Here is a 16,302-nt window from a genome sequence, read left to right as displayed (position 1 = left end):
TTTTGAAAACTCAAGTACGTTCATGTAACCACAGATACCTTCAGTGGATTTATTTATGCCACTGGACAGTCAGGGGAGGCTGGCAAACATGTCATTGCCCATTTACTAGCCACCATGGCTGTACTAGGCACCCCTAAACAAATTAAAACTGATAATGGTCCAGGATACACAGGACATGCATTTAACACCTTCTGTAAACACCTTGGTATCAAACATGTCACTGGTATACCATTTAACCCACAAGGGCAGGGCATAGTAGAACGTGCCCACTTATCTCTTAAAAACACTGTAGAAAAAATAAAAAAGAAGGAATGGTACCCTGTTAAGGGGTCCCCAAGAAATCTCTTATCCCATTCATTACTCATTTTAAATTTTTTCACACTGGACCAAGACGGCCGGTCTGCAGCAGACCGCTTCTGGCACCCAGATACTAAACGGAATTTTGCCACTGCCCTATGGAAAGATCCATTAGATAATAAATGGCACGGCCCCGATCAAGTTTTAATTTGGGGTAGAGGTGCCGTATGCATATATTCACAGAAGATGGAAGCAGCACGAGGGTTACCTGAATGACTGGTCAAACAAGTAGATAAAATCATCACCTCTAAATCCAGGGAGCAAGAGACCCCCTGAGAAGGCTTTCTTTTCTTTTCTTTGCAGGTAACTATGAGCACCTGGATATGGGAATCTGGGAATCTCTTTCCTGATACAAAAAAATGAAGGTGGTTTCGGTAATCCCCATGAGGCTTGGGCACTCTTACAAAAATTAACTGGTACTCCTTGTGAGTGCCGTGGTAGCACCTGGAACGGTAAAACAACCCCTCTCCTAAAAGTAGACTGTGGTGATAAAACAGCATACTTAGTAATGAGACAAGGTGTTCATGGAGCACAGGCATGGGTCTGTAGCAAAAAAGCTAAAATTATCCCCACCTTTAATAACAAGCCTGGACCATGCCCTTGTATAGAATTCCATCCATCTGTACATAATACCTGTTATGAGCAGGTTCAACTATGCACTGGTACAGATAATAATACCTATTTTACAGAAATCTTGACCAGACATTTTTGGGGGACATTTGGAGGCGAGTGGGACACAGTCCCTCAGGTCTGGGGGAACTCAAATAAATATGCCCAATCTGGCTGTCCCGATACATTAGGAAAAACAGTTTGCTGGAATAAGACTCCACCTGTGCACGTCTCTGATGGAGGTGGACCCCAAGATCAGGTGAGACAGAATATAGTCCAAAAGCAACTGGAAAACATTGTAAACCACATGTCTCCTAAATTTAACTACCATCCAATAGCTTTACCCAAAAATAGGGATGCGAATCCAGACCCCCAAACCCTGAAAATGCTGGACATCACACATAAGTTACTTAATCAATCCAACCCTTCTTTGGCTCAAAATTGCTGGTTATGCCCTCATTTAGGACTATCTATGCCTATTGCTCTCAATGTTAATTCCATTGAATTATCATCTAATAACTACATACCCCTCATGCCTTTACCAGTACAACCTGTCTTTTCTGAAGCACCCTGTATTGTCTCCCCTTATAGAGACGACAGTTATGCTATTGATATTGGCAAACTCTCTTTAACCAATTGCACTGACATCATCGATATTACTTATTCCCCGTGTGTTCCCAATGATATGGTATTTGTTTGTGGCAATAACTTGGCATATACCATTCTACCCACTAATTGGACAGGATTATGTACTATCACCCTTTTGCTACCTGATATAGATATAGTCAATGGAAATGAATCTTTACCTATACCATCCTTTGATTATATATCTGGCCGTTCTAGAAGGGCTGTCCAATTTCTACCTCTCTTGGCCACTCTGGGAATCACTGCTGGCATGGCCACTGGTACCGCCGGTATGGGCATTGCTGTACATAAATATACTGAACTATCTCAACTTATGGCCAAAGATATACAAGCCCTATCAGGCACAGTTAGAGATCTTCAAGATCAATTAGATTCCTTAGCTGAAGTAGTACTACAGAATAGAAGAGGGTTAGATCTTCTAACGGCTAACAAAGGAGGCATCTGTTTAGCATTACAGGAAAAATGCTGTTTTTATGCAAATAAATCAGGAATTGTTCGAGACAAAATAAAGAAATTACAAGATAATCTAGAGGAAAGAAAAAGAAAAATTATGGAAAACCCGTTTTGGAGCAGAGTAAACGGCTTTCTACCTTATCTCCTTCCATTTTTAGGGCCCCTACTTGGCTTACTAATATTACTGTCACTAGGACCTTTTCTTTTTAACAAAGTCATGGCCTTTATAAAACAACAAATTGATGCTATTAAAATGCAACCCCTCCGGGTTCATTATCACAGACTTGCTATGGAAGATGAACGCATAACCATAACTACTTAGGGGACTGGCTAGTCAAGGACGGGTAACGAGGACCCTCATCTCAGACTTTGCTTATCCTACCAACCTAAGACAGGAGCCCGGTCAGATAGCTACCGTGTATCCCATGACGGGTAAGGAGGATCAGCTGAGATGGTAAGGCGGTCCAAACCTAAGACAGACACAGTCACCTCACCCTCTCGGTTGAGAGCTAGCAAACTTTAAAGGTAAAATGTACATTTAAAAATATTATAAAAGGCGGCGACTGTGGCTCAGTGAGTAGGGCACTGGCCCCATATGCCGAGGGTGGCGGGTTCAAACCCAGCCCCGGCCAAAAACTGCAACAAAAAAATAGCCGGGCGTTGTGGCGGGCGCCTGTAGTCCCAGCTGCTCAGGAGGCTGAGGCAAGAGAATTGCTTAAGCCCAGGAGTTGGAGGTTGCTGTGAGCCGTGTGACGCCATGGCACTCTACCCCAGGGCGGTACAGGGAGACTCTGTCTCTACAAAAAAAAGAGAAAAAAAAATTATAAAAAAGTGGGACCTGTGGAAGGCTGACACCACAGCATCTATTTTGTAGACCAAGTGCTATTTCCAGTACTAACAGACTTAAGTTTCTATTTCCCTGCAAATGCTAGGCCTAAGTTTCTATTTCCCTGCAAACACCAGGCCTCTTCTCATAAATCACGTGAGCGAAACTTGGAAGCTTTCCATTTGGAACATATCTCCACCAAGGCCAGGTTGCTTGGATACCTGGTGACGTAAACCTCCTCCTTCACCTACCCTTATATACCCTGGAAGAACTTTGCAATAAATGAGACTTGATCAGACTCCTGTCTTGTCTCCATTCTTCGCAACCCTTACCCCTTCCCATTCTCACCCTGTCCTCCAGGTATCCCTGTACACTGACCCACAGGCCGGGTCACGAGGTTAGACTTGTGACCTGAGTTGTGATTGATTTTGGACTAAGTTCTATGGGCTGATGAGAAGTATGTGTATTCAGTTTTGTTGGGATGAAATGTTCTATAGATGTCTGCTAAATCCAAATGTTGAATGACTAGGTTTAAATCTAAAATTTCTTTGCTCAGCTTCTTGTTGGAGGATCAATCCAACATTGCCAAAGGCATGTTGACATCGACTATTATGGAGCTGGAGGAAATCAAGTTGCTCATGTCTGTTAGAGTTTCTCTTATAAATTGAGGTGCATTCTGGTTGGGTGCATAGATATTAATAATTGAAATCTCATCATATTGAGTCTTACCGTTAACAAATATGAAGTGACCATTTTTGTCCTTCCTTACTTTTGTTGGTTTAAAGCCTATTGTATCCGCAAATACAATTGCGACACCTGCTTTTCTCTGGTTACCATTTGCCTGAAATATGGATGACCATCCTTTCACCCTGAGTCTGTATTTGTCTTTTAAGTTAAAATGTGACTCTTGTATGCAACAAATGTCTGGCCTGAGTTTTTGTATCCAGTCAGCTAAACTATGTCTCTTTAGAGGGCAGTTTAAGCAATTCACATTAATGGAGAGTATTGATAAGTTTGGAGTAATTTTGGGTATTGAGTTTTTCGAATGTCTAGTGTGCATTTTTAATCTTTTTGCCATTGTGGAAGTTGGAGTTTGTTCAGAAGTTTCTGAGTGAGTTTACTTTTGTAGTAGAGGATTGGGTTGGTTATTATAGAGGATAAGTCTGAGAATATCCTGAAGAGCTGGTTTAGTTATGGCAAATTTCTTTATCATACGAATGTCATTAAAGTATTTAATTTCTCCATCATAAATGAAACTCAGTTTAGCTGGGAACAAGATCTGGGGTTGAAAGTTATTTTGCTTGAGGAGATTAAACGTTGATGACCACCCTCTTCTGGCTTGAAAAGATTCAGCAGAGAGATCTGCAGTCATTCTAATGTTCTTCCCTTTGAAAGTAATAGTTTTCTTTCACCTGGCCACTTTGAGAATTTTTTCCTTCATATTAACTTTAGTGAAATTAATTATGATTTGCCTGGGGGATGTCTTATTGGGGTTGAGTCGTGCTGGGGTTCTGAAGCTATCTGCTATCTGAATTTCAGGTTCTCTAGGCATGTCTGGAAAATTCTCTTTCATATTTTCATGCAGAAGGGCCTCTGCGCCCAGTGAGGCCAGTTCATCTCTTTCAGGAATTCCTAAGAGTTGGATATTTGCCTTCCTCAAGTTATCCCAGAGCTCTCTGAGAGAGTGATCCACTTTTGCTCTCCATTTCTCTTCCTCTTTGAGAGTTTTGGAGCATTCAAAGGCTTTATCTTCAATGTCGGAGATCCTTTCTTCTGCTTGGTTTATTCTGTTGCTAAGGGATTCCACTGTATTTTTCATATCTTTGAGGGCTGCAAATTCTTGCTTCAGTGTTTCTAAGTCTTTGGTGGTTTTGTCTTTAAATTTGTTAAATTCTTGAGACAGCTTTTCAATTTCTCCACGAATTCCTAGTTCCATTTTGTTAATCTTGTTCGCCATCCAAATTCTGAATTTGATTTCTGACATCTCAGCCAGTTGTTTGTGAATGGGATCTTCAATTACATCTGCCATATCTTTCCTTGGGGTGTTGATCTATTCTGGTTATTCATGTTACCAGAGTTTTTCTGCTGATTCGGCCCCATGATTGTTTTATTCCCTTTGATTTCTCCCCTGGTGTTTTGTCGAGGACCTTTACAGTGCTGTGGCCTGAGAAACTGGGGCCCTGTTTAGTTTAGAGGGGCTAAGTGATTCTGTCTTGTTTTCTGCTGGTTTCTATTTGACCCTAGTGAAACAGTTACTCTGGGTTGAAGTCTCAGCTGTGGAGAAATACCAGCAATTAAGTCACCCCACCCACCACAGGCAACAAATGGAAAAGGAAAATCAAACCTTCCTACAACCACACACCCAGGGCACCACCTGGATAGTCCCCAGGTGAGTGGATCAGTTCAAAAGGTCCAAATCAATTGTCTCAGTCAGTAGCTGCCTCGGGTTGGAGAGTTCAAGATTTCCCTGGGAACTGGATCACAGGGGTCTGGTGACTGCTCTAATATGGCTTGCTCCAGTGCTGCGTGGAGTCAGGAAGAGCCACCCAGTAAATAGATCAGTCTTGGAAGATTGATGCTTCCTTTTCCACCTTGCAGCTCTGTCACACCCAGTCACTGCTATCCCCAAAGGGCTGTGACCCAGTCAGTTGTCTGCAGTAAGCATGTATTCCAGGGGTTTGCACCTGTCTAATTCACAGTGTAGTCTGTATCTGCTCGTCTAGGCTGCTATTCTCTGTCTTTATCCAGCAGGGGGTGGTGTGGCCTGTCAACCTTGGGCACTTGATGGAGGCTGGAGGTGTTCACTCAGTTCCAGCCCCACCTTTAGTTTATGTTACTGGCTGAATGGAACAACCCTGTGGGAGTTTGTTTCTGACCCTGCTAGATTCTTCTGCAGAGGAGAGGCTGATTTGAGTTCCCAGAACTTGTGCCTCAGCCCTGTGTTTAGTCCTGTGGGTTTGTATTCGCAGCACAATCAGTTGTTAGCTGTAGCCTCTTGGCCTCCTTTGTCTATTGGCTGGTGATCCCCTGAGGGCCAGGTGCGTATTAGGCTCAGTAAAGCGGTTCTCTAGATTAGCCCCACCCTTGGAGTTTCCCGGCTCTGCGGGTGTGTTTCTAGTCCCCATGTTCCACCCAGGTCAGTGCTGCCTCAGGCATACCCTTTACTCACGGGGCCTGTGTTTCAGTCCCAGGTCTGTTCCATGGTGGTTGCCATCTGAGAAGATGCTTGGCCTCATCTGGTTGCCCAGGAAGACAGGAGGAGAGGCTATGGGATATCTGGGTGTAGGCCTTGTAATTGCTGAAGACGGCTGTTGCTCTGCACCTCGGGGCACCACCACTCCAGTGTAATTCCCTCTTAGGTGACCATCGTCTTCTCGCTCCTTTGCTACAAAGTCAGCACTGGCCAGCTGCAGTTCAGGTCCTATCTGCACCTCTCGAGCGTTCACCCAAGAATATGGACTCCTGGGGGGGCAGGTCTCCAGATCATGGAGTGAAAGTAGAGGGGAGTGTTAGGAACTCAGAGTTGCAGGTTGTAACATCAAGCTTATTGTGACCAAATGAGCAAACAACAGATACAAAGGTTGCCAGGCACACGGGCAAATAGATACAGAGATTGACGGAAACACATAGACAAACAGGTAACAGCCACGACAACAGCAATATAAGAACAACTGCAATAAAAACAGTGATAATTGTAGAATAATTGAAAGAAAGGAAAAAAATAGAGAAAAAAGTGGTGTTAATTGGAATGTTAAATGAGGAGAAAGAAGAAATTAAAATTATAAGACATAGAAATAAAAAATATATCTATATAAGAAGTAATAATAAAAAATTATAGAAATCTCCTCTCGGAAATGGTGAGGAAAAAACAAAAACAAAACAAACAAAAAAAAACCATGAAAACCAAAAAAAAGTAAAAAACAAAACAAAAAAAGGCACCAACTACAAAAATATTCTTGCGTGTAGAAATATACGTATACATATCTATATGTCTGCTGTAGGGATCAACTTTCGTAGGAATATATTCATACTGCAATATACTTTCTGAACACCAGGTGGCGCTGTGAGTGGTTCCGAGACTTGTACCTGATTTACAGTTTATACTGTTACCATGGTAATCACCTTCCATGGCCAATCGCCATTTTGGAATTTCTGTACAATTTGTCACCTAAGAATTGTGTAACCTCGGCTGTTTTTTTCCAGACAGCACTTGAAACCGACCTTCCCATTCAGTGCAGGTGTCCATGCTTCTTAAGTCTTTCCCCTCTGTTCCCAGGTTCTCCTGCAAACTGGCGACTTCAATTGGCTGTAGAGGGAGTAGTGCTGAGTTCGGGCGGTTGTTGGCGGGCTTACGGTTTTATCTGCTGTAGCTGGCTCCCGGGGCTGAAGCCAAGTTCGCAGCTTTAGGAGCTAAAGCCGGGTCTGTGGCTTCAGTAGCTTCAGGGCTTTAGCAGCCAAAGCCAGGTCTGCAGCTTCAAGCTGCTTCCTGTGGTTGGAGCGTTCGGGGGACTTATTCTGGGTTTTATGGTTCAGAGTTTCACTTTTGGATCGGTGCCCATCAGTTCGCCGCGCAGCCTGAACCGCCGGCCCCCTCCAACACCTGGGGGAAAGGTGCCCGCCCTTTTGGGTAGTTCAAAATGTGTTTCCCGGGCAGGATCCCTTCCCTTCAATTGTCCAACAATTTGCCCAGCTCCCTGTGGTTTTGAGTGGCTCTCCTTTCAGATGCCTCCCTCAGTTCAGGAATAATTATTTGTCAATTGGGTTTTGTCAGCACTTACAAGCTGCTGACCTCCGTAGGGGAGGGTCCTGCTGGCTGGCATGACCGAGCAGGAAAGAATCTCTACCACAGAGTCTGTGATTTTAAATTACCCCTCATATAGAGCAATCTGCCAGTTTGTTGGGTGTCTCCATATGTCTGTCCTCTCCAATAATCTACACACAGGGAAGGTCCAGACCACCTTTCCTCTCACCTGATGGCTTGGGAGAGGTGGGCTACACGTCCATCCTGTCTGCCATCATGCTTCGCATATCAAGAAGACATTTCAATTCTAAATATTTATGCACCCAAGTTAAATGCTCCCAGATTCTTGAAACAGACCTTAATTAGTCTGAGCAATATGATATCCTACAGCACTATAATAACAGGGAACTTTAACACTCCTCTCATGGAGCTAGACAGATCCTCTAAACAGAAATTAAACACACATAAAGGAGACTTAAATGAGACCCTAGAATAACTATGTTTGATGGACATATATAGAACACTCCATCCTAAAGATAAAGAATATACATTATTCTCATTGCTCCATGGAACATTATCCAAAATTGATTATATCTTAGGACACAAAACAAACCTAAACAGAATCAAAAGAATTGAAATTTTACCTTGCATCTTTTCAGACCACAAAGCACTGGAGGTGGAATTCTTTTTTTTTTTTTTTTTTTTTTGTAGAGACAGAGCCTCACTTTATCACCCTCAGTAGTGTGCCATAGTGTCATTGCTCACAGCAACCTCCAACTCCTGGACTTAGGCAATTCTCTTGCCTCAGCCTCCCAAGTCGCTGGGACTGCAGGCACCCACCACAATGCCTGGCTATTTTTTTGTTGCAGTTTGGCCAGGGCCAGGTTTGAACCCACCACCCTCGGTTTATGGGGCCGGTGCCCTACCCATTGAGCCACAGGTGCCACCCTAGAGGTGGAATTCAAATCCAACAAAAACGTTCAACCCCACTCAAACACATGGAAATTAAACAAACTTATGCTGAATGACAGATGGATGCAGGAAGAAATAAAAAAGGAAATCATTAATTTCCTTGAGCATAACAAAAATGAAAACACAAGCGAACAAAACGTGTAGGATACAGTGAAAGCAGTCCTGAGAAGAAAATTTATCATTTTGGATGCCTACATTAGAAAAAAAGAAAGAAAGTGCATCAACAAACTTACAAGCTATCTTATGGAATTGGAAAAAGAAGAACAATCAAAGCCTAAACCCAGAAGAAGAAAATTAATGTTCAAAATTAAATCAGAGCATTAATGAAATTGAAAACAAAAGAATCATTCAGAAAATTAATGAAACAATGAGTTGGGTTTTTGAAAAAAAAATAAAATTAATAAACCTTTGGCCAGACTAACTAGAAATAAAAAAGTAAAATCTCTAATAACCTCAATCAGAAATGATAAAGGGGAAATAACAACTGATTCCACAGAGATACAAGAGATTATCTCTGAAAATAACCAGAAATTCTATGCCCAGAAATTTGACAATGTGAAGAAAATGAATCAATATTTGGAATCACACCCTCTCCCTACACTTAGCCTGGAAGAAATAGATGTCCTCAACAGACCAATTTCAAGCACTGAGATCAAAGAAACAATAAAAAAATCTCCCAACAAAAAAAATGCCCTGGTCCAGATAGCTTCACATCACCATTCTATCAAACCTTCAAAGAAGAGTTTATTACTATACTGCAGAATTTATTCCAAAAAAATTGAGGAAGGAATCTTCCCCTACATTTTTTTTTTTTTTTTGTAGAGACAGAGTCTCACTGTACCGCCCTCGGGTAGAGTGCCGTGGCGTCACACGGCTCACAGCAACCTCTAACTCTTGGGCTTACGCGATTCTCTTGCCTCAGCCTCCCGAGCAGCTGGGACTACAGGCACGCGCCACAACGCCCGGCTATTTTTTGGTTGCAGTTTGGCCAGGGCTGGGTTTGAACCCACCACCCTCGGCTTTTGGGGCCGGCGCCCTACTCACTGAGCCACAGGCGCCGCCCCTTCCCCTACATTTTTTATGAACCAAACATCACACTGAAACTAAAAGCAGGAAAAGACCCAACTCTCAAGGAGAACTTCAAACCAATTTCACTAATGAATATAGATGCAAAAATTCTCAACAAAATCCTAGCCAATAGATTACAGCTTATCATCAAAAAAGTCATACATCATGATCAAGTAGGTTTCATCCCAGAGATGCAAGGCTGGTTTAATATACACAAGTCTGTAATGTTATTCACTGTATCAACAGAAGTAAAAACAAAGACCATATGATCCTCTCAATAGATGCAGAAAAAGCATTTGATAAAATCCAGAATCATTTTTTAATTAGAACTCTGAAGAGTATAGGCATACGTGGCACATTTCTTAAACTGCTCAAGGCTATCTATGACAAACCCATAGCTAATATCTTACTGAATGGAGCTAAACTGAAATATTTTCTACTTAGAACTGGAACCAGACAAGATTGTCCTCTGTTGCCATTATTCGACATAGTGCTGGAAGTTCTAGCCAATACAGTTAGGCAAGACAAGGAATTAAAGGGCATCCAAATGAGATTACAGGAGGTCAAACTCTTTCTCTTTGCTGATGATATAATCTTATACTTAGATAATCCCAAGGACTCAACCTCAAAACTCCTGGAAGTCATCAAAAAATACAGTAATGTCTCAGGATATAAAATCAATGTCAGTAGCCAATATTGCCTATAAAAACCTATAATATTGTCTATAATATTGGTTATAACAACCAAGATGAGAAGCTAATTAAGGACACAACTCCCTTCACCATAGTTTCAAATAAAATGAAATAGCTAGGAACATAGAAGTGAAGGACCTACATGAAAGACCTCTATAAAGGAAATTATAAAACCCTAAGAAAGGAAATAGCAGAGGACATTAACAAATGGAAGAACATACCATGCTCATGGCTGGGAAGAATCAACATTGTTAAAATGTCTATACTTCCTAAAGCAACCTACTGATTCAACGCCATCCCTATTAAAGTACCAACATTGTACTTTCAAGACTTGGAAAAAAGGATTCTGCATTTTGTATAGAACCAGAAAAATCCCCAGATAGGTAAGGCAGTTCTTAGTAATAAAGATAGAGCTGGGGGCATCAGCATACCAGAGTTTAGACTGTACCACAAAGCCATAGTGGTCAAGACAACATGGTATTGGCACAAAAATAGAGACATAGACATTTGGAATGGAATAGAAAACCAGGCAATGAAACTGACAACTTAAAACCACCTAATCTTACATAAACCAAACAAGAAGATATAAATGGTGTGGGGAGAACTGGATATCCACATGGAAAAAACTGAAAATAGACCCGCACCTCTCTCCACTCACAAAAATTGATTCAAGGCTCAGCGCCTGTAGCTCAAGTGGCTAAGGCACCAGCCACATACACCAGAGATGGCAGGTTCAAATCCAGCCCAGGTGCCAAACAACAATAACAACTACAACCAAAAAATAGCCAGGAGTTGTGGTGGCTACCTGTAGTCTCAGCTACTTGGAAGGCTGAGGCAAGAGAATCACTTAAACCCAGAAGTTGGAGGTTGCTGTGAGCTGGGATGCCACAGCACTCTACCCAGTGTGACAGCCTGAGGCTCTGTCTCAAAAAAAAAATAAATTGATTCAAGATGGATAAATGACTTAAATTTAAGGCATGAAATGATAAAAATTCTCCAAGAAAGAATAGGAAAAACACTGGAGGATATTGGCCTGAGGAAAAACTTTATGAAGAAGACAGGCATGGCAATTGCAACAACAAAAATAAATAAATGGGACTTAATTAAACTGAAAAGCTTCTGTACAAAAAAGAAAAATAAAAAAAGCTTCTGCACAGCTAAGGAGACCACAACCGAAGCAAATAGACAGCTTATGCGATGGGAAAGGATTTTTGCATATTTTGAATCAGACAAAATCTTGATAACTAGGATCTATAGAGAAATTAATGCACATGACAAAAGCCAATAATCCTATATATCAATAGGAAAGAGAGATGAACAGAACCTTCTCTAAAGAAGGCAGATGAACAGCTAGCAAACATGAAAAAATGTTCATCATCCTTAATTATTAGAGAAATGCAAATCAAAACCACCGTGAGATATCATCTAACCCCAGCGAGAATGGCCCACATCAATAAATCTCAAAACTGCACATGTTGGCATGGATGTGGAGAGAAAGGAACTGCTGGTGAGACTGTAAACTAATACAACCTTTTTGGAAGGAAGTATGGAGAAACCTCAAAGAACTCAAGCTCCCGTTTGATCCTGCAATCCCATTACTGGGCATCTATCTAGAAAGAAAAAATCCTTTTATCATAAGGACACTTGCACTAGACTGTTTATCACAGCTCAATTTACAATTGCCAAAATGTGGAAACATCCTAAATGCCCTCCAACCCAGGAATGGATTAACAAGCTGTGGTACAGGTATACCATAGAATACTATTCAACCATTAAGAAAATGGAGACTTTACAGCATTTGTATTAACCTGGATGGAAGTGGAACACATTATTCTTAGTAAAGCATCACAAGAATGGAGAAGCATGAATCCTATGTATTCTATCTTGATTTGAGGACAATTAATGACATGGTGGGGGTTGGGAAAAGGGAGAGAAGAGAGAGAGAAGGAGGGAGGAGGTGGGGGAAAGGAAGAGCAGAGAGATGGAGGTGGGGTCTCCGTGTGTGACACATCTTGTACTCTCAATGAATCCCCAACAATAAAGTAAAAAAAAAGAAAAGTTGAACATACTTTTACACACACACACACACACACACAAAAAAAAAATCCCTCTAGCTTCTTGATTCCCATAAAAGGAATTCAGAAATCAGTGTTTTTATTTCCCCATTTACATGGAATCTGTCTTTTGGAAAACATGACAATAAAAAATAATAATGTGTTTAATCTTCACAATAACCCTGAGAGTCAGGGGCTAAATCCTCATTTGACAAAAATACATTGAGGATTAGAAAGGTTATGTAAGATACTAGTACAAGCAAAGCACCTATAACTATGCTTGGCACACAATAAAGCTAGTAAGTGTTGGGTGGTCTCTGAGACCCCTATGATCTCCCCAAATTCTGTCTGTAGACCTAGTTTGATCACTCAGCAGAACTAGCAAATTTGGCCAAGTTACAGTGAAAGCAAAGTAAAGTGGGAATGAAAATAAAGTGGGTGGGGGCAGCGCCTGTGGCTCAGTGAGTAGGGCACCGGCCCCATATGCCAAGGGTGGTGGGTTCAAACCCAGCCCCGGCCAAACTGCAACAACAAAAAAATAGCCGGGTGTTGTGGCGGACGCCTGTAGTCCCAGCTGCTCGGGAGGCTGAGGCAAGAGAATCACATAAGCCCAAGAGCTGGAGGTTGCTGTGAGCCCTGTGACGCCACGGCACTCTACTGAGGGCAGTAAAGTGAGACTCTGTCTCTACAAAAAAAAGAAAGAAAATAAAGTGGGTGGGACTCTCAGTGCAGCAGAGCAAAAACAAAGTTTATTCAAGCATAGGTTTTTCTAGAGAAAAGGAAAGGGGTCTCTCTTGAAAATGAAGAGAAGTTGATACAAAGACAGTACACAGGTATAAGTATCTTACCTTAGTTTCTCCTATAGTTATCTCTGAAGTTTTTCATTGGTCCCCTTAGGTCCTTAAGTATTCTTGCCTGTTTCTTGTTGGTCAAAGATTATCTCAGTTGCCATCTGTGCATTCTCCGTTACTTTTTAGCAATAATTGTTAACTGCTATTTTACTGGTAATTGTAAGGTGGTGACTATGAGTCCCATGATGTTTGTGTCATTTGTGGTGTGCATTATTCTGTAACTATGACCATTACCCTAATTTGTGTTGCAAGCTGGAAACTGTGTTTTATGTTAACAGTACAAAATTGGTTACCTAAGTCATTATGTTTCCATGTGCCAAAACCCTTCATTTATTCCAGGTACCCTTTTACACTTCCTTATTTTTGCAACCAGAATTTCCTTTTCCTTATCCTAAAGCCCCCTTTCTTCTCACTAAGTATTGGAGTTGATATTTGAACTTAAGTGTTTCCTTACCCAAGCCTGTGGCAAAGAAACCTCATCATGTCTACCTTCACAGTCCCTCTAGATTTGTTCTCCACACATCAGCAAAAGTGATTTTTTTTGAGATGTAAATCTAAGAACACTTCTTTAATTTCTCTTCTTTGATTAGTGGATATAGGTCCTCAAGGAGGCCTATGTGGCTGCCCCTGGAGAGAGGAAGGAGTGGTAGGTAAATGAAGTCAGAGAGGTTGTCAGGTGTCAGAACTTTCAGGGCCTTGGAAGCCGTGGTAAGGAGTTTTGATTTTATTCTATGATAAGAATGCAGTGGAGGGATTTGAGCTAAAAAGTGACATGATGTAAATGACTGTCTGGTTTCCATGTGGAGAATGGTCTGTATGGGTCAAAGGAGCCAGGAGATCAGTGAGGAGGCTTCTACAATATTCAGGTGAGAGAGGGTGTTAGCTTAAACTAGTGTAGTTGGTAAGTGGCCAGTGTCTTGATATATTTAGAAGGTAAAACTAACAAGCATTTCTGACAGACTGGATAGAGAGTGTGTGGGGGGTGTGAGAAATCAAGAAATACTGCTAGGTTTTGGCCCCATCAACAAGGTAAATAGCAACACTGCTAAAGAAATGGGGAAGATGGGGTGGGGGAAGGGAATTAGTGACCATCAAGGTTTATTACTGGCCAAGTTTGGGATAAATATAAGGGAAATAAGCTGTGGGAATTCAGAGCAAGAGGAACACATTTCTAGTTGAAGTAATGGGGGAGACTGTCCAGTGAAGGTGGCATCTGTCAACCGAAAAGAAGCCAAACTATGTAAAGTAATTTAAATAGGTTTATTTTGAGCCAAAGTCGAGTGCCATGGTCATGAGCCACACCCAAGAAGCCTTGAGCAAGTGGACTTGCTGTGGTCAGGCTACAGTTTAGTTTTATACATTTCAGTAAGACACATAAAGTCATAAACTCATAAATCTGTATTTATGTAGAAGGCATACATTGATTTGGCCCCCAAAGATGGACTATCTGCGGGGGAGTAGCTTATAGGTTATGGGTGAGATTAAAAACACTTTGATTTGTAAGTGGTTAAAGAAATGAAGCTTTGTCTAAAGGCTTGAAATGTTTTAAAATAAGGAAATGTGTTAATTGGAGATTAGCTACCAGTCATAATCCCAGACTCAAGTAATGTGTTATGTAAATTGAGGACCTTCAGGTTTGTCTTGCATAGCCTTAGGCCTGGTAATGAGTTATAAGAAATATCTATAAGAAGGGAGGAGGGCATGATGAAGCTTGTCTGACCTCCCTCCTTCCCACCAGTAACTCAGTTTTAGGGCATTTCCAGGGTCTGTTTGGCCAAAGGGTGGGGGTCCATTCAATCATCTGGGGAAGGGGTTAAGATTTTATTTTAGTCCATACATAGCATACTAGGCTAGGCTTGGAAGAGGAGAGAGGATTGAGGATACAGAGTTAGTTGGGGGAAGGACGAATGTGAAGTGGTTAGGGAAATATTTCCTAGATTTCATTATTTTTGCTATGCACAGACATCATTTTGCTTGCTATTTTCCCTTAAAGTTACTTACTTTTGTGAAGTGAGATAATTTTGAAAAAGAGCTTTATTCTAGTGCTATAAATTGTTTTTAGTTATCTGTTCTTAAATACACATCAAAAATAAACATCTATTAAAGATTTTGTTGATGTAATAATTGATAAGCAAAATGAGGCCTAGATCAAAACACACGAAACCAAATGTAACAAACATGTTGGGAAATATATTTTACACTAAGAATACAAGCAGGCTGAAATCTAAAGAGATGTCAGCAGCATTAGGGAGTGAGTCAGTTCTATGTATGGCAGGCTGAAGAGCAGCAGACTTCACAGACAAGTCATACTTATCAGGGCAACAAGGACATTCAGCCCATTATTGGGACTCTCTGGGCCAACTCTTCTTATCATGGTTTAAGAAGCTTGCAGTGTAAGCATATTTCTTATTGGTTTGTAACTGGACCAGTGCAAGGAGATGATGAGCCTGTGGCATGTCTTTCTTATCTGAATTATGACTACCTGTAATAGAATCTCACAGAATGAGTTTTTCAGATTTAGGATGGAATTAGCTTGACCAACCTAATGGTAATACCTCATATTTGAAGAGTACTGCTGTGATAGTTCTAAGTGTTACAAATCAATAATTTTACTTTCCTTGATGCTAATTGCCCCTATTCTAAGTGCTTTATGTGTACTAACTCATTTAATCCCTATGGCAGTGTTATGCTACAGGGATATTGTCTTCTTCACTTTACACCTGGGGAGCTGTAGCTCAGAGGATTGGGGCAACTTGACTAGAGTTGCACACATAGTAAGTAGCAGAGCTGGCCTTTGACCTCCAGTTCCCTATGCTGAAGTATTGCTCTGGTGGTGCCCACCCTTGGCTGATCATGGGAGTCACTTAGAGAGATTTTGTTTGTTTGTTTGTTTATAATCCCCATGTCTAGGCCCAATTAAATTAGAATCTCTTAGGTGGGGCTCTAGCACATATATTTTGCAAAGCTTCTCAGGTTGTTCTCATGTACACCCAGGGGTAAGAGCATATGGCCTATGCAACAAAGCCACCACAAC

Source organism: Nycticebus coucang, chromosome X (genome assembly GCF_027406575.1).
Source record: "Nycticebus coucang isolate mNycCou1 chromosome X, mNycCou1.pri, whole genome shotgun sequence".
Lineage (NCBI taxonomy): Eukaryota > Metazoa > Chordata > Mammalia > Primates > Lorisidae > Nycticebus > Nycticebus coucang.
This window is presented reverse-complemented; position numbering follows the sequence as displayed.